The sequence below is a fragment of the Mobula hypostoma genome, chromosome 7 (genome assembly GCF_963921235.1).
Source record: "Mobula hypostoma chromosome 7, sMobHyp1.1, whole genome shotgun sequence".
In the NCBI taxonomy this organism is placed as follows: Eukaryota; Metazoa; Chordata; class Chondrichthyes; order Myliobatiformes; family Myliobatidae; genus Mobula; species Mobula hypostoma.
Genome location: NC_086103.1, coordinates 74,854,461 through 74,873,644, shown reverse-complemented (window position 1 = coordinate 74,873,644; position 19,184 = coordinate 74,854,461). Strand labels below are relative to the sequence as shown.

Below are 19,184 nucleotides of genomic sequence, written 5' to 3'. Positions count from 1 at the left end.
GATCTTCCTCTGTCAGTAACATTTGGATGTTTACATTTAGTTTTCTCCAAGAAGAGTGATCCTTGGGTGTAATGATGGCAATTCCCTGTTGGAACTCATCCCAAACAAACTGTGCTGCAAGGCTTCATTATGGACACACTGTGATATTTCTTTATGAAATCTATGTTAATATACTTTCTAAAATATTTAGTTTTGTCTGCCGTTTCATTTCAATAACACCAGAGAAACTCTTTTTATATATAAAGTTTGGTTTCCTGCTGGCAGAAAGCTACAATTGGTCACTTATGAAGGAGCTGATTAATAGTAGACACCTGATAATTAAATGGTGTCTCAAATCCATGGAAATGTTTTTCTTTGTATGGTTTCAGATGCAATAAAGACATTAATGCCCTGAGGAGCTCTGCTTAATTTCTACTGAATGCCTGTTTTTAATGGAATGTCCCGATTAAAAGCTCTCCTTTGACGTTATTTATAGCTTACATGTTTTAATTTGCCCTGCAGCAAGTGCTACGACTGTTTACCTGGTGCTGATGAAGTTGCTTGGGATCTTTTTGTCAGGTTTGGTGAGCACAGTCCACAATGGCTTGCTTACTGATACAGAATTGGAGATCATTGTCAGATGTCTTTTGCTAGGGGTTCAAATTTCATGCAATCAGAGTGACTGGTATTTGAATTGGAATCCAGAGTGTGTATAAAAAATCTGGATTGTGGTTCCGTCTGAGTACATCCTTTGCATGGGAGCTAAGGAATGTGAAATATAAATAGGTGACAGCAAGGACTGCCCTTCAAACAATACCTTCCTTTTAACGCTAAGGTTTTGAAAACAAAAGGAAGATGATCAAAATGCACATGTTGGAAATTCAAAATAGATCATAAGGCCATAAGACAAAAGAGCAGATTTAGGCATTTTGGCCCATCAATAAAAAACAAAAAATGCTAGAAATACTCAGCAGGTCAGGCAGCACGTTTGGAAAGATAAACAGAGTCAATGTTTCAGTTCTAAGAATCTTTGTCAGAAGTGGGAGGATGAGAAAGAAGCGGCAAGGAGGTTGGGTGACCGGTAAGGTAACCAGGTGGAAAAGCTCAGTAAATGAATGGAAGCAGCTAGAGTGAGAACATTGACAAATAATGTCAGAACTGTAAAATGCAAAGCAGGAAGACAAGCAGGGCAAGTCCTCCATTCCCAAAGGGGAAAAACTGGGAAGAGAAACAAACAATATTATCCTACATCACAGATGAATGACTGATAAAGACAAAGAAATCAGCATCTTAGGTTGTAGAATTCCATATTGAGCACAGAATGCTGCAATGTGTCCACAAGCTGATCTCCGGTCTTGTTTTGGGTCTTGTGTAACAGTACAGGAGATCACATACCAACAGGTTAGAGTGTGAGTGGAGTGGAGAATCAAAGTGGCAGGAAGTTTAGGATCACCTTGTAGAGTGAAGGCCTGTGCTCCACGAAGCAGTCACCTAATCTGCGTTTGGTTTCTCCAGTGTAGAGGAGATCACATTTTGAACACTGATTACAGTACACTAGATTGGAAAAAAATCACTGCTGAACATCTTGGCCTGAAACGCCGACTGTAGTCTTTTCCATAGATGCTGCCTGACCTGCTGAGTTTTTCCAGCATTTTGTGTGTGTTGCTTGGATTTCCAGCATCTGCAGATTTTCTCTTCTTTGGAATTGAAGTTAAAAGCACACTTTTACAAATAACCAATACTGTCTGTAGGAGATATGGTTTGCAAAATGGTGAACATGAGACATCGCCATATGCATCAGGCAATCATAAAACATAGAACCAGGGGTGCAGCGGTAGCCGGAGCGCACCCAGCATATATTTAAGAAAAAAGCCGAAATAAAGGAGCTAATTAATTAGGTGCCGCCTGGCATGTAAATGTCGGCTCAGATCAGAGACGATTGCGATTTCATTTGCTCTACGCAATGTTCACTCCTCTTTCCAGGGCACTGGAGCCTTTAGCTGTTCCGTTGTTTAGTCAATTTAAACGCCAGCCCAGACAGGCTGAAAAGACAGGGCTGTCAGGTTCGAGGTGACATGTTGAATCTACACAAACTTCTAATAAAGTATAGGCACTGCCGTGCTTTCTTTGTAATGACAGTTACGTGCTGGTCCCAGGACAGATCCTCTGACACTTTTCAGAGAGAGAAACGTCGATCCTTAATGTCAAAGAATTTAAAGTTATTGACCCTCTCCGCCTCAGTTCCTCTAATGAAGACTGGCTTCTGGGCGGCACCTAATTAATTAGTTTGTTTATTTTGGCTTTTTTCTTAAAGATGTGCTGGGTGTGCTCTGGCTACCGCTGCACCTCTGCACAGAACATAGAAAATCTACGGTCCATTACAGGGCCTTCAGCTCACTATGTTGTGCCAACCATGTAATCTACTCTAGAAACTGCCTAGAGTTTTCCTACCGCATAGCCCTCTATTTTTCTAAGCTCCATGTACCTATCCAAGAGTCTCTTAAAAGACCCTATTGTATCCACCTCTACCACCGTCGCTGGTAGTGCATTCCACACACCCACCACTCTCTGTAAAATGTACCTCTGACACCCCCCTTGTACCTACTTCTAAGCACCTTAAAACTCTGCCCCCTCATGTTAGCCATTTCAGCCCTGGGAAAAAGCCTCTAGCTATCCACACAATCAATGCCTCTCATCGTCTTACACATCTCTATAAGATCATCTCTCATTTGCTGTCACTCCAAGGAGAAAAGGCCAAGTTCACTCAACCTATTCTCATAAGGCACACTCTCCAATTCAGGCAACAGCCTTGTAAATCTCCTCTTCTCTCTCTCTATAGTATCCACACCAGAACTGAATACAGTACTCCAAGTAGGATCTAACTAAGCTCATATATAGCTTTAACATTACCTCATGGCTCTTGAACTCAATCCCACGGTTGATGAAAGCCATCACACCATACACCTTCATAATAACACTGTCAACCTGCGCAGCAGCTTTGAGTGTCCGATGGACACAGAACCCAAGATCTTGTTGATCCTCTACACTGCCAAGTGTCTTACCATTAATGCTATATTCTGTCTTCAAATTTGACCTACCAAAATGTACCACTTCACACTTTTCTGGGTTGAACTCCATCTGCCACTTCTCAGCCCATTTCTGCATCCTATCAATGTCCCACTGTATACTTTGATAACCCTTCGGTCTATCCACAACACCCCCAACTTTTGTGTCATCAGCAAACTTACTAACCTACCCTTCTATTTCTTCATCCAAGTCACTTATAAAAAATCACAAAGAGGAGGGGTCCCAAAACAGATTCCTGCAGAACACCACTGGTCACCAAACACTGTGCAGAATACAAACCATCTGCAACCACCTTTTGCCTTCTGTGGACAAGCCAATTCTGGATCCACAAAGCAAGGTCTCCTTGGATCCCATGCTTCAGTACTTTCTGAATGAGCCTTACATGGGGAACATTATCAAATGCCTTACTGAAATCCATATACACTACATCCACTGCTCTACATTCATCAATGTGTTAGGTTACATCCTCAAAGAATTCAATTTTGGCTCATAAGCACGGCTGGCCCTTGACAAAGCCATGCTGACTATCCCTAATCAGGTTATGTCTCCCCAAATGCTCATAAATCCTGCCTCTCAGGATCTTGTTCAACAACTTGCCCACCAATGAAGTAAGATTCACTGGTCTTGAACAAGGGAACAACATTTGCAAACTTCTAACCCTCTGGTACTTCTCCTGCCTCCATTGATGATGCAAAAATCAGCACCAGAGGCTCAGCAATCTCCTCCCTCGCTTCCGACAGCAGCCTGGGTTGTATATCATCTGGTCCTGGTGACTTATCTAACTTAATACCTTTCAATAGCTCTAGCACATGCTCTTACTTAATGTCTGTACTCAAGTGTTTCAGTCCGTTGTAAGTAATTCCCACAGTTCCCAAGGTCCTTTTCACTGGTGAATACTGAAGCAAAGTATTCATTAAGTATCTCTGCTACCTCCTCCGACTCCATGCCCACGTTTCCTCTATCACACCTGATTGGTCCTATTCTCACACAGCTCATCCTCTTGCTCTTCATATACTTGTAGAATGCCTTGGGGTTTTCCTTAACCCTGCTCACCAAAGCCTTCTCATGGCCCCTTCTAGCTCTCCTAATTTCATTCTTGAGCTCCTTCCTGGTATCCTTGTAATTTTCTAGAGCTCTAACAGTGGGTTGTGTTAATTGGCCTGCATCAATCCAGGGTGTGAGTAATGGGTTTAAGTAATTTGCACCTTTGTAAACAAGTTCAAGGAAGCTTGTGGACCAGACTGATACCATCACTAAGACCTGTCGATAGTTGGGCATGTGGCTGTCTGTCATCAAATGTTCTCATTTCTCCCGGCAAGAGTTGTCTTATCAATTACGATGTGCTTCCACTGTAAATATATACCTCAAAGGAGCCATTCGTCCACCCAAAATATAGAAGTAAACAAGGCTATTGTAACTAATTAAAATTGAATTGAATCACCTACTGTTACCTTTGATCTTAAAGATATAAAAAATGTGATGTACTTTTGAGATTGAGGGACTGTATCGAGCATTTCCAAGAGAATGTCTGTATGTCATGATGAATAAAGACTATCATATCTACAATTTCTGCAGTTTCTCCAGGGATTTATTCGCAGTCACAACAGGGTCCTTAGATAGAAGGAAAGAGGTGAAAGGGCAAGTGTTGTTACACCAGCAGAAGTCAGGGAAAGTACCAAAAGAACCAGGGGAGAATGCTGAGAACAGAAGAGTGGACCAGGAAGTCTTGAAGGGGAAGGTCACTGCGAAATGCTGAAAGGGAAGGAAGAGAAGGATGTATTCAGTGGTGGTTCTCTTTGAAGGCGGCAGAAACTGCTGAGGATGATCCGTTGAATGCGGAGAGTGAAAGCTGAGAACAGGAGAACTCTACCCTTATTCTGTTTCAAAGGAGATGGGGGTGAGAGCAAGACATAGGAATTGGTATGATGCAGTTAAGGTTGTTGTTAACAATTGTAGAACTGAAGCCACAGTTTAAGAAGAACCATTTTATTGGAGACAAATGTTTGTTGCATATTTGGGGGAAAATGGAACACATTTATGGTAGACTACAGTTCTTGACAGCATTTGCTCTGTATGTAGAACCTTGAGTTTTCTTGTGAGCTCTGAAATGTTCTTGATTGTGAACACTACACTTTTAAAAAGATTTTGAAAACTCTCTCTAAGAATTGCTATTGAACACAGTTGCTGCAAGATAAGAGGGATGTGTGAGGGAGCGTAGGAAACAAGGGGGCCTAGAAAATGTAAGGCATTATCATTAATGGTAGGCTGAGGATAAACCCCAGTACTGATATTGGGTTTAGAGCAATAGACTGGGGAACGAAGAAGGAAAAGTTGAACAAAACTAGAGGAAATTATGTTTAGTATGTCCTGCGTCAAAGAACTAACACAGATCAGTGATAACAAAGGAGAAAGGTGAATTGAACTCAGGGGAGACCTGACTATGTGTAGCTGCATTGAACCATTGCATGTCTCAGTTTCGTTTTAAAGTCTTTGCATACAGAACAAGTGAAGCATGTTTGGATAAGATACCCACCTTGAATTCATTGCTCTTTTTTTAAAGTTGTGTGTGTCTGAGCCAAAATATATTTGTTTTAATTGAGTATTTAAGTTAAAAGGTAAGACTGAGGAGCTGACACTGGATGGTTAGCTAGAAAAGATGGCACCAATGTAATTGGAAGTTAGAGGCAACAGCAGCAGAAGGGAAGATTTTGCTGCAGTGAGGTGGTAAAGATAATGGGAGTGGAATTGCACAGTTCTGGCATTGGGTGGGATATCAGTTTTGTAGCTTTGGGAAGGATCAGAATGCTTCCGTTTAACCAAGGAACTGGGAAATATGAAGATTAAGTTTTATACATTCAAAATACACCATCTGTTGGTGCTGTTTGCATTTTGTAGCCAGCCATGCTGCCACCAAACCATCTTCAATATTGACCTTTGACTCTCTGGCAAGATTCTCCATCATTTAACTTCACTAATTAGTTTTGAAGAATCCACCTCTTGGCACTTGATGCCATAATGACATTACTAATGTACAGCTTTACAGTTAGGATAAAATTTTAGTAAATTGGCAGCTGCATTATTTTGATGATGGAGAGAATTCAATTACTGTAATGGCTCTGAAGCATTTTGAAATACTCTGACGATGTGAAATCCTGATCCCATTTCAGTTTGTCTTCTTGAAGAGTGAAGAAAATCTCATGTCATTCACACAACAGTAATGAGCCAGTTCTGTTCTGTTTGGATGACAAAAGTATGATTTTTTTTGTAATTTGATGATAAAAAGAGAGCTTAAAACAAAAAAAGCCATTTGGAATTTCTCTAGTGCCCATGTAGATGATCGAATTCTTGCTGAGGGAATTGCAAACAGGAAATTTCCTAATATTCAACGCAGAATGTTTTGCAATTTATCAACACACCAGGTGAAGTTAACAAGCCAGCCAAACATGAGTAAGTGTGAGAGAATTTCTTTTTTTGCTTTTTGATTGGGTGTTTGCATCTCCTATTTATCAGCTTGGAGACTGAGCAGGTTTAGGCTAGCCTTCCACTTCACCACTTACCTCAGAGGATGACCTCACTGGCAGTCCTGGGCTGAATAAAACAGCAATTAGTTTGTTGGTCACAGTGAAAGGTGTGCAGGCAAATCCAACTGTTTTCTGAGCCAGGACAGTGACTGACTATTTATTCAGTTTATACATTGAAGGGGCAAGTATCCGAGGAAATGTTGAGCTGTTTGTATCAAGTATGCAAGTTTATGAACATAGATTGTGAGAAATATTAGTCTAAATAGATTAAATTCCCTTGAGTATGTGGCTAACACAAACCACTGTTTTATCTAACATCTATATAAATCTATCTTTAAACTGGATAGATTTTTAGGTATTCAGTGGTGTTGAGCGAAAAGATCTTATTCAATGGTTTGGCAGGCAGGAGGGACCAATTGGATGAATTCTGCTTTTTAAGTTCTAAATAGGTTATAGATGGAGTGTCTCATATGTATCTGGTCCTTATGGGAGGGCACACTCTACAGCTTGGACTTGCTAGCCACAAGGTCTACTCTTTGACATTTGATTCTGTGGCAGCTTTGATTATTTTTTACTGAAAGGAAGTACATGTTTGATAAGGTCTTGGTGCAACAGTGCATCCCTGAGCTGTGGATTTTCAGCGGCCTCTGTGGATGCACCCCGGAGCAATGAAGCTGAATGCTTATTTTAAAATCCTTGTTGCTGATTATCCCGCAGGAAAATATTAAACCATTCCTTTTCAGAGTTCCATTATTTTTGGAAGTAAGGCCATTTCTCTCTATTTTTTTCTAGTCTTTGATAATCTGATGAATTTAGGCACAATTACTGCATCCCACTGCAGAACTACAGTGCTATCAGACCCCAGGCATCACCTTTTCCTGGGCCATCAAGCTCTTTAGTGTTCTCAGTGGATTCAAGTTCAAGAGGTTCCTTATCAAGTGTCTGTGGAGAATACATTTATTAAGCACTGAAGCCCAGAGCAGAGCAAGGTTGGCTGGGGCAGTATTCCCTATTTAAAAGGCTGCAAGAAATAATACATTCTTCATGAAGAACTTTTATTTTCTATGTTTTAATGCTTCAATGCGAAGAAATGCAAACACCGTTAGGAAAAAGTCTTCTAAAAAAATTCTTGTGGATTGATGCTTTACCCAACCATGATGACTGCAAATGTACATTTGGGAGGAGTTCTATTTGCAGCATTACAATCCTTCCCTAGATGGGCATAATTCTGTGTCTGAACAGATTCTAAATCAATGTAAATGTATTGTCAAGCTCTAGTTTATATCTGTGTACTTGCTGCGTAGCTGTTGAGTTTTGGGATCTTTTAAGTCATAGTCTTTTTTGATTGAAAAGAATTTGTTGCATGGACTTTTTCTGATCTATGCAAATGGGAATGTCATCAGCGGTCACTAAATGAAAATATTGAAAGAGATGATGTAACAAAATGGTAAGATAACTTGAAAGTTCAGTTGAATATGTGCATGTTAAACAACTGTGAGATTAACCTTAAGGATGGGGAGGTTAAGTGGTCAATCACTGTACCTTTTTACTAAATTTTCACTTTCAGTTGAACATTGACAACTACAATAAATTTATGTTTACCTGATGCTCCATAATAAATTAGTGTAAGTGATGGCCAGTTTAGACAAACCCACAGTATCAAGATACAGTAGTGTCAAATAGCCACATCCTGGTCCAGAACTGGTCCTCACCCTCACCAATTTCTCCTTCAGGTCCTTCCACTTACTACAAACCTAAGGGGTAGCCATAGGCTCTCACGTGGGTCCCAGTTATGCCTGCCTCTTTGTTGACTGTGTAGAACACTCTATGTTTGAAGCCTTCCCCAGTTATACTCTATAAGTCTTTCTCCAATACATTGACTACTGCATTGCTGCTGCTCTATACACCCATGCTGAGTTCATCAATTTTATCAACTTTTCCTCTAACTTTCACTCTGCCCTGAAATTCACTTGGTCCATCTCTGACACCGCCCTCCCCTTTCTTGATCTCTGTCTCTATCTCTGGAGACAAAATGTCAATAGATATTTGCTCTGTTGGTAAAAAATGAAATCAAATCATTAGAAAGAGGCAACATAGGGTCTGAAGGTGTTGAATCATTGTGGATAGAGCTAAAGAACTGTAAGGATAAAAGGACCCTGATGGGAGTTGTATACAGGCCCCCCAGTAAGGATGTGGTCTGCAAATTCCAATAGGAGATAGAAATTGCATGCCTAAAGGGCAATGTTACAATAGTCATGGGTGATTTCAATATGCAGGTAGATTGGGAAAGTCGGGTTGGTGCTGGATCCCAAGAGGGGAAATTTCTAGAATGCCTATGATATGGCTTTTTAGAGCAGCTCATAATTGAGCTCACTGGAGGATCAACTGTTCTGGATTGGTTGTTGTGCAATGAACCTGAATTGATTAGAGAGTTTAAGGTAAGAGAACCCTTAGGGGTAAGTGATCATAATATGATCAAATTCACCCTGAAATTTGAGGAGAAGCTAATGTCAGATGTAGCAATGGCTGGAATTTCTAGAAGCAATTCAGAAGGCACAGGATATACACATCCCAAAGAAGTATTCTAAAGGCAAGATGACACAACTGTGGCTAACAAAAGAAGTCAAAGCCAACATAAAAGCCAAAGAGAAGGCATACAATAGAGTAAAAATTAGTGGGAAGTTAGAGGATTTGGAAGCCTGGAAAAACTAACAAAAGGCAACTAAGAAAGTTATTAAGGAGGTAGAGATGGAATACAAAAGTAAGCTAGCAATAACATTAAAGAGGATTCCAAAAGTTTCTTCAGATACATATAGTGTTCTGATTAAGATTTTACTGCTATGCTGTGAGGTAATTTTATTTTAACAGTTTTCTGCAAAAGCAGTATGTTCTGCTAGTAAGTGTGTTTTGGCTTCAGCTAATGATAAAGAGCCATGTTGCCCAATTTAGGAATGTGTGTGAGCCAATCAGGACTGTCTGGGTATGTATTGTAACTTTCTGCCCAGTGGGATGCAAGAGAAGATTGCCGAGAACTGGGTGGGTGGGATGAGATTGCTGAAGGACAGTAATCTGGTTTGGGGTCTTTTGGTGGGAGCTTTAGAGTGGGGCACAAAGGAAGAAGCCCGCCAAATGCCAGATGAAGGAGAGACCCATTGTTTCAAGTACTTTTGCAGATAAATGGTTCAAAGGAGGAATTGTCAATACTCCTGAGTTATCCAGTTTGTTTGAGATGGTCTTCAAGGGAGGTTCAAATTGAGGCTGGTGTCTTTCACACAGAACATGAGTTCAGCATGTGAGTAAGTCGACACACCCGACTACTCCAGAAATGAGCTCCAATGTTTATGGGCATATTGGACTGGCATAACTGTAATAGGCCTGTTTATTTTTCTTTTCTTTTCCTGTTAGCTCTTTCGATAACATTGAAAAATTGGTGAATATGCTTGCTTTATAATTTTATATAAGTATATGGTCTGTTATTTCTTGGTGACCAATAATTGTGCATGGGGCAGTATTTGCACAGCATTTGCTACAGTCAGTGTAAAGATGAAGCTATTCCACATCCCATTCCCATTCTGATATATCTCTCCATGGCCTCCTCTACTGTAAAGTTGAAGCCACACTCAGGTTGGAAGAACAACACCTTATATTCCGTCTGGGTAGCCTCCAACCTGATGGCATGAACATTGACTTCTCAAACTTCTGCTAATGCTCCACCTCCCCCTCGTACCCCATCCGTTATTTATTTATATACACACATTCTTTTTCTCTCTCTCCTTTTTCTCCCTCTGTCCCCCTCACTATACCTCTTGCCCATCCTCTGGTTTTCTCCCCCCTCCCACTTTTCATTCTCCCTAGGCCTCCTGTCCCATGATCCTCTCATATCCTTTTTGCCAACCAACTGTCCAGCTCTTGGCTCCATCCCTCCCCCTCCTGTCTTCTCCTATCATTTCGGATCTCCCCCTCCCCCTCCCACTTTCAAATCTCTCACGGTCTCTTCTTTCAGTTAGTTCTGACGAAGGGTCTCGGCCCGAAACGTCGACTGTACCTCTTCCTAGAGATGCTGCCTGGCCTGCTGTGTTCACCAGCAACTTTTATATGTGTTGCTACAATTGGTGTTCCTTAACATATGATTGAACCCCAAATCATACCGACCCTAGACGTATATTGCTTATGGAAGGTGGCCTTCTCACCATTGAGACACATGGCTGTTAGCAGAGTTAGCTAAGGAGCCAAGTTTCTATATGAGCTCGGTGAAATGGTTATATACATAAAGTGTAAAAGAGAGGCGAAAATGTATATCAAACCATTGGTAAACGATGCTGGAAAGGTAGTAATGGGGAACAAAGATAAGGTGGATGAACTGAATAAATATTTTGCATCAGTCTTCACTGTGGAAGACACTAGCAGTATGGTGGAAGTTCCAGGTGTCAGGGGTCATGAAGTGCGTGAAGTTACCATAGCTAGAGAGAAGGATCTTGGGAAACTGGATGGTTTGAAAGTAGATAAGTCACCTGGACCAGATGCTGTACACTCCAGAGTTCTGAAAGAGGTGACTGAAGAGATTGTGGAGGCATTAGTAATGATCTTTCAAGGATCACTATATTGTGCAAGAGTTCTGAATGTCACTCCACTCGTCAAGAAGGGAGAGAGGCAGAAGAAAGAAAACTATAGGCCAGTTAGTCTGACCTCAGTGATTGGGAAGATATTGGAGTTGATTATTAAGGATGAGGTCTCAGGTTACTTGGAAGCACATGACAAAATAGGTTGCAGTCAGCATAGTTTCTTCAAGGGAAAATCTAGCCTGACAAACCTGTTGGAATTCTTTGAAGAAATAGCAAGCAGGATAGACAAAGGAGAATTGGTTGATGTTGTATACTTGGATTTTCAGAAGGCGTTTGACAAGGTGCCACACGTGAGGCTGCTTAACAAACTATGAGCCCATGGTATTACAGGAAAGATTCTATCATAGATAAAGCAGTGGTTGATAGGCAGGAGGCAAAGAGAGGAAATAAAGGGAACCTTTTCTGCAACACACATCAAAGTTGCTGGTGAACGCAGCAGGCCAGGCAGCATCTCTAGGAAGAGGTACGGTCGACGTTTCGGGCCGAGACCCTTCATCAGGACTAACTGAAGGAAGAACTAGTAAGAGATACTTTTCCTGGTTGTCTGCCGATGATTTGTGGTGTTCTGCAAGGGGCTGTGTTGGGACTGACATTTTTTTACATCATACATCAATGATTTGGAGGATAGAATTGATGACTTTGTTGCAAAGTTTGCAGACAATATGAAGATAGGTGGAGGAGCTGGCAGTTTTGAAGAAGTGGAGAGGTTACAAAAGAACTTAGACAGATTAGGAGAATGGACAAAGAAGTGGCAGATGGAAGACAGTGCCAGGAAGTGTATGGTCATGTACTTTGGTAGAAGAAATGAAAGGATTGACTATTTTCTAAATGGAGAGAAATTACAAAAAACTGAAGCAGAAAGGGACTTGGGAGTCCTTGTGTAGGATTCTCTGAGGGTTAATTTGCAGGTTGAGTCTGTGGTGAGGAAGGCAAATGTGTTGTTTGCATTCATTTTAAAAGAACCAGAATATAAAAGCAAGGATATGATATTGATGCTTTTTAAAACACTGATGAGGCCTCACTTGGAGTATTGTGAGCAGCTGATGGCTCTGGGTCTATATTCACTAGAATTCAGAAGGATTGCTAAATGAGGAGGAATTTTTTTAGCCAGAGAGTGGTGAATTTGTGGAATTCTTTGCCATGGGTAGCTGCGGAAGCCATGTCTTTATGTATATTTAAGGCAGAGTTTGATAGGTTCTTGATTAGTCAGGGCATGAAGTGATATGGGGAGAAGGCAGGATTGGGGCAGAGAGGAAAATTGGATTAGCCATGATGAACTGGCGGAGCAGACTCGATAGGCCAAATGGCTTTTTGTGCTCCAATACCTTTTGGTCTATATCTGTATCTACTGATTCCCACAGCTATCTTGACTATATTTCTTCCCACCCTATTCATGTAAAAATGCTATTTCCATTTCTCAGTTCCTTCACTTACCCCACGATTGTTCCCAGGACGTGGCCTTCCATTGTAGGACATCAGAGATGTTCTCCTTCTTTAAAGAGCAGGTTTTCCCTCATTCCACTATTGATGCTGCCCTCTCCTGCATCTCCTCCATTTCCCCTATATCCACAGTCACCCATCTTCCTGCTACCTTAACGGTGAACGTGTTCCTTATGTTCTTACCTATCGCGCCATCAACCTCCGCATCCATCCAAAATATTATCCTCCACAACTTCTGCCATCTCCAAATGGTCCTTCCACTAAACATTTCTTTACATCTTCCCTCTCCCCACCCCTGGCCTTTGCAGGGATCATTCCCTCTGCAATTCACCTGTCAGTTTGTCCCTCCCCACTAACCTCCCTCCCAGCACTTAACCCTGCACGCGGCCAAAGAGCTACACCTGCGCGTGCACCACCTCTCTCACCTCCCTTCAGGGGCTCAAACAGTCCTTCCAAGTGACACAACACTTCAGCTGCAGATCTGCTGGGGTCATCTATTGTGACTGATGCTCCCGATGCAGCCCCCTTTACAGAGGTGAAAACCATTGTAAATTGTGGGACCGCTTCGTCGAGCACCACCGCTCTATCCACCACAGGCAGAACTTCCCGTTGGCTAAACCTTTTAACTCCGATTCCCATTCCCCATTCTGACCTGTGGTCCATGGCCTCCTCCTGTGCCAAGATGAGGCCACCCTCAGAGTGGAGGAGCACCTTATATTCCAGCTGGGCAGTCTCCAACCTGATGGGATAAATATAGATTCCTGCTTCTGGTAAACAAATTCCCCCTCACTGACCTCCTCTGTTCCTCACTCTGATCTTTTACCTCTTCTCACCTGCCTATTACTTCCCCCTGGGTCCTCTCCTCCTTCTCTTTCTCCTATGGACCACTCTCGTCTCCTGTCAGGTTCCTCCTTCTCCAGCCCTGCTCCTTTCCCACCAACCTGACTTCACCTATTACCTTCTAGCTAGCATCTTTCCCCTCTCCCACTTTCTATTTTGGCATCTTCCCCCTCCCCCACTTTTTATTTTGGCATCTTCCCCCTTCCATCTCAATCCTGAAGAAGGGTCTCAGCCCAAAACACTGACTATCTTTTCATTTCCTTAGATGCTGCCTGACCTGCTGAGTTCCTCCAGCATTTTGTGTGTGTTGCATGAAGTTATCCTCTCTGGTTCAAGAGCCTGATGGTTGAGTGGTACTAACTGTTCCTGAACCTGGTGGTGAGGCCCAAGGCTCCTGTACCTTTCTCCTGATGGCAGCAACAAGATGAGAACATGACCTGGGTGATGACGGATGCTGCTCTCCTGTGACAATGCTCCGTGTAGATGTGTTCAATCTTGGGGAGGGGCTTTGCTTGTGATGGACTGGGCCTCACCACCAGGTTCAGGAACAGTTAGTACTCCACTAATTTTTGTAGGATTTTCAAGGGCATTAATGTTTCCATACCAGGCTGTGATGCAGCCTGTCAATGTACTCTCCACCACACATCAATGGAAGTTTTAGATGTCATGAAAATCTTCGCAAGCTCCTCAGGAAGTAGAGGTGCTGCCGTGCTTTCCTCGTAATTGCACTTACGTGCTGGGCCCAGGAAAGCTTTTCTGGAATGGTAACATAGAGGAATTCAAAGTTGCAGACCCTCTCCTCTTCTGACTGCCCCCCCACCCCCCAGTGAGGACTGATGGACTTCTGGTTCCCTCCTCCTGAAGTCAATAATTAGCTCCTTTGTCTTGTTGACATTGAGTAAGAGGTTGTTGTTATGGCACCACAAAGAGAGATTTTCACTCTCCCTCCTGTATGCTGATATGTCACTCCCTTTGATTCGGCCTATGACAGTGGTATCCTCAGCAAACCTGAATATGGCCACACAGCCTTCAGTGTAAAGTGGCTGGAGCAGGGGGCTAAGCACACAGCCCTGTGGTGTACCTGTGCTGATGGAGATTGTGGAGGAGATGCCTCTGGTCTACTTCAACAATTTTATCCCTTGCCTTAATGAGCAGCTTTTTTTTTATTGCTTTTCTAACAAAAGATGTTCTCTAAATCTACATACATTAGTCAGTGTACACTCTAAATAGCATGTGCTAAATTTGACATGGTACCACTGTTCTGTTTCTAGGTTTATATTAGTGCCATTTAAATAGGGTATTGGTATGTTGAGATGTTCCAGTTGGATAAGGACGCCCTGCCCTCCCTCCCTATTCAACATCTCCAGATTAAACCATTTTTCAAGGCGTTGGATCCCTCTTGCATCCTTCGGACCCCTATCCTCACCAGAACCAATCTCAATTTGAATATATTATGCTAGACTTGAGCAGTTATTAGCTCAAATGTACTGAGTTTTCCCTCTGTGCCAGGCACCACCGCTGTATTTTCAAAGTCAGGGAATATATCAGTATCAATGGTCTCACCAAAGATGGGGGAGTTGTCTTGTTCATCAACAACCTTGGCTCACTCTCATAGCATTTACTTATCCCAGTTAAAATGGTCCCATCACACAGAAAGCCTTTCATGGGTAATGGTCCAGGACTCCTTCTCGCATTGGCTGGTAAGCACAGCAATCACTACTCCATAGCTGAGTTGATAATACCACTGTGTATGAGCAGAGGTATTTTGGGGTGGCAGGTTTCCTACCCTGTACCTGCAAAGAGTTCCTTTCACGCTCCCCTCAATGACCACACTGACTTTTTTTTCAGAAGTATTCTATTTTGCTACCAACTTCTGTAAAGATGTTTGGATAGGAGTCATTAGTAATGTAATAGAGTTGACACTAAATTCAGTGGATCACGGGAGCGGAGTTCATGATACAAATTTTACCTCAATATACCTTTAGAGCACTGACAAAAAAAAATTCTACTCCAGTAAATTGCATTTACTGACTTAGACCAAACACCTCACAATTGTGTTTCTACTCTAACACTATATATAAATGATAGCTGAATTTAAACTCTGTTCTGCTTCCCGAAGTTTGCCAGCTATATGACAATAAACAACCAGTTTTACACACTGTTTGAGAGCTTGCGGCATGAATGGGTTCATTCAATATGCTGGCTTTGGCTCTTCCCACATTTCACGAGTGTGCTACCTCTGGGGAACAGTGGTGGCTGCCTATCAGATGGGGTGAGGAAGGTGCTGACTATCTTTACTAATCTAGACTCAGTCCCATGTAGTGTAGCTGGGGCCTATTGTGGGGTTCAGAATTTTTATTTCATTGAATTAATTGAGCTGGGACTCATGGTGCTTATCTCCAGCAGATCTGCACCTTATAAAGCACTGTTCCTGCAACTCTAAACCACAGGGTTTAATTGCTATGCATGGTTACACCGCTACTAAATAAACCTTTTGTTTAGAAGTCTTTTCAGTCATTGTTAATGTGTCTGTGAGCAAGTTAATATTTAAACACTTAGCTGCTGTTGAATTTGCAGTTTAAGTTGTTAATGATGTTGTTCAAGGTCCACAAATTGCCTTCTAGCAATACTCTAACTAGGGGCTACCTGTGGTGGAATTTGAGTGACAAAGAACTAGACTCCAGCTCAGTGTTCAGGGGTTTGAAGGTAGACTTCTAGACTCCAATAAGTGGTCTTCTAGACCGCTTAAATAGCAAAAAACAGGTAGACTGCTTACAACACAAGGCAAGTCATTAACTATTTATCATTTTGATTTGCTTGTATTATGTTTTGTTGTTCATTTGACATTGGTACAGGTTGCATGGTTATTTAGGACTTTAAAATATATGGCACCCTATGTAATTTGTAGGTTAAATACCATTATCAAGGAGATGGATCTGTTGTGTATTTAATATTTTAGTAATATTTGAGTAATATAGAAACATAGAAACATAGAAAATAGGTGCAGGAGTAGGCCATTTGGCCCTTCGAGCCTGCACCGCCATTTATTATGATCATGGCTGATCATCCAACTCAGAACCCCGCCCCAGCCTTCCCTTCATACCCCCTGATCCCCGTAGCCACAAGGGCCATATCTAACTCCCTCTTAAATATAGCCAATGAACTGGCCTCAACTGTTTCCTGTGGCAGAGAATTCCACAGATTCACCACTCTCTGTGTGAAGAAGTTTTTCCTAATCTCAGTCCTAAAAGGCTTCCCCTTTATCCTCAAACTGTGACCCCTTGTTCTGGACTTCCCCAACATCGGGAACAATCTTCCTGCATCGAGCCTGTCCAATCCCTTTAGGATTTTATACGTTTCAATCAGATCCCCCCTCAATCTTCTAAATTCCAACGAGTACAAGCCCAGTTCATCCAGTCTTTCTTCATATGAAAGTCCTGCCATCCCAGGAATCAATCTGGTGAACCTTCTTTGTACTCCCTCTATGGCAAGGATGTCTTTCCTCAGATTAGGGGACCAAAACTGCACACAATACTCCAGGTGTGGTCTCACCAAGGCCTTGTACAACTGCAGTAGTACCTCCCTGCTCCTGTACTCGAATCCTCTCACTATAAATGCCAGCATACCATTCGCCTTTTTCACCGCCTGCTGTACCTGCATGCCCACTTTCAATGACTGGTGTATAATGACACCCAGGTCTCGTTGCACCTCCCCTTTTCCTAATCGGCCACCATTCAGATAATAATCTGTTTTCCTATTTTTGCCGCCAAAGTGGGTAACTTCACATTTATCCACATTAAATTGCATCTGCCATGAATTTGCCCACTCACCCAACCTATCCAAGTCACTCTGCATCCTCTTAGCATCCTCCTCACAGCTAACACTGCCACCCAGCTTCGTGTCATCCGCAAACTTGGAGATGCTGCATTTAATTCCCTCGTCCAAGTCATTAATATATATTGTAAACAACTGGGGTCCCAGCACTGAGCCTTGCAGTACCCCACTAGTCACCGCCTGCCATTCTGAAAAGGTCCCGTTTATTCCCACTCTTTGCTTCCTGTCTGCTAACCAATTCTCCATCCACATCAATACCTTACCCCCAATACCGTGTGCTTTAAGTTTGCACACTAATCTCCTGTGTGGGACCTTGTCAAAAGCCTTTTGAAAATCCAAATATACCACATCCACTGGTTCTCCCCTATCCACTCTACTAGTTACATCCTCAAAAAATTCTATGAGATTCGTCAGACATGATTTTCCTTTCACAAATCCATGCTGACTTTGTCCGATGATTTCACCGCTTTCCAAATGTGCTGTTATCACATCTTTGATAACTGACTCCAGCAGTTTCCCCACCACCGACGTTAGGCTAACCGGTCTATAATTCCCCGGTTTCTCTCTCCCTCCTTTTTTAAAAAGTGGGGTTACATTAGCCACCCTCCAATCCTCAGGAACTAGTCCAGAATCTAACGAGTTTTGAAAAATAATCACTAATGCATCCACTATTTCTTGGGCTACTTCCTTAAGCACTCTGGATGCAGACCATCTGGCCCTGGGGATTTATCTGCTTTCAATCCCTTCAATTTACCTAACACCACTTCCCTACTAACATGTATTTCGCTCAGTTCCTCCATCTCACTGGACCCTCTGTCCCCTACTATTTCTGGAAGATTATTTATGTCCTTCTTAGTGAAGACAGAACCAAAGTAATTATTCAATTGGTCTGCCATGTCCTTGCTCCCCATAATCAATTCACCTGTTTCTGTCTGTAGGGGACCTACATTTGTCTTTACCAGTCTTTTCCTTTTTACATATCTATAAAAGCTTTTACAGTCAGTTTTTATGTTCCCTGCCAGTTTTCTCTCATAATCTTTTTTTCCCTTCCTAATTAAGCCCTTTGTCCGCCTCTGCTGAACTCTGAATTTCTCCCAGTCCTCAGGTGAGCCACTTTTTCTGGCTAATTTGTATGCTTCTTCTTTGGAATTGATACTATCCCTAATTTCTCTTGTCAGCCACGGGTGCACTACCTTCCTTGATTTATTCTTTTGCCAAACTGGGATGAACAATTGTTGTAGTTCATCCATGCAACCTTTAAATGCTTGCCATTGCATATCCACCGTCAATCATTTAAGTGTCATTTGTCAGTCTATCTTAGCTAATTCACGTCTCATACCTTCAAAGTTACCCCTCTTTAAGTTCAGAACCTTTGTTTCTGAATTAACTATGTCACTCTCCATCTTACTGAAGAATTCCACCATATTATGGTCACTCTTACCCAAGGGGCCTCTCACGACAAGATTGCTAATTAACCCTTCCTCATTGCTCAAAACCCAGTCCAGAATAGCCTGCTCTCTAGTTGGTTCCTCGACATGTTGGTTCAAAAAACCATCCCGCATACATTCCAAGAAATCCTCTTCCTCAGCACCTTTACCAATTTGGTTCACCCAATCTACATGTAGATTGAAGTCACCCATTATAACTGCTGTTCCTTTATTGCACACATTTCTAATTTCCTGTTTAATACCATCTCCGACCTCACTACTACTGTTAGGTGGCCTGTACACAACTCCCACCAGCGTCTTCTGCCCCTTAGTGTTACGCAGCTCTACCCATATCGATTCCACATCTTCCCGGCTTATGTCCTTCCTTTCTATTGTGCTAATCTCTTCTTTAAACAGCAACGCCACCCCATCTC

At 42.2% G+C, this 19,184-nt stretch overlaps 1 protein-coding gene across 6 annotated transcripts in view; it reads left to right on the top strand.

The window, feature by feature from the left end:
* Positions 1-19,184, top strand: part of n4bp3 (NEDD4 binding protein 3) — a 234,479-nt gene that overhangs the window by 79,543 nt on the left and 135,752 nt on the right. Inside the window, exon 1 of one of the 6 annotated variants that reach the window (XM_063053619.1) lies at positions 15,603-16,273. The exons of the other annotated variants lie outside the window; for them this stretch is intronic. The gene's annotated coding sequence lies outside the window, so the exon portion shown is untranslated. Of the gene's footprint in view, positions 1-15,602; positions 16,274-19,184 lie in introns of those variants that run through there. 6 annotated transcript variants of the gene reach the window in all.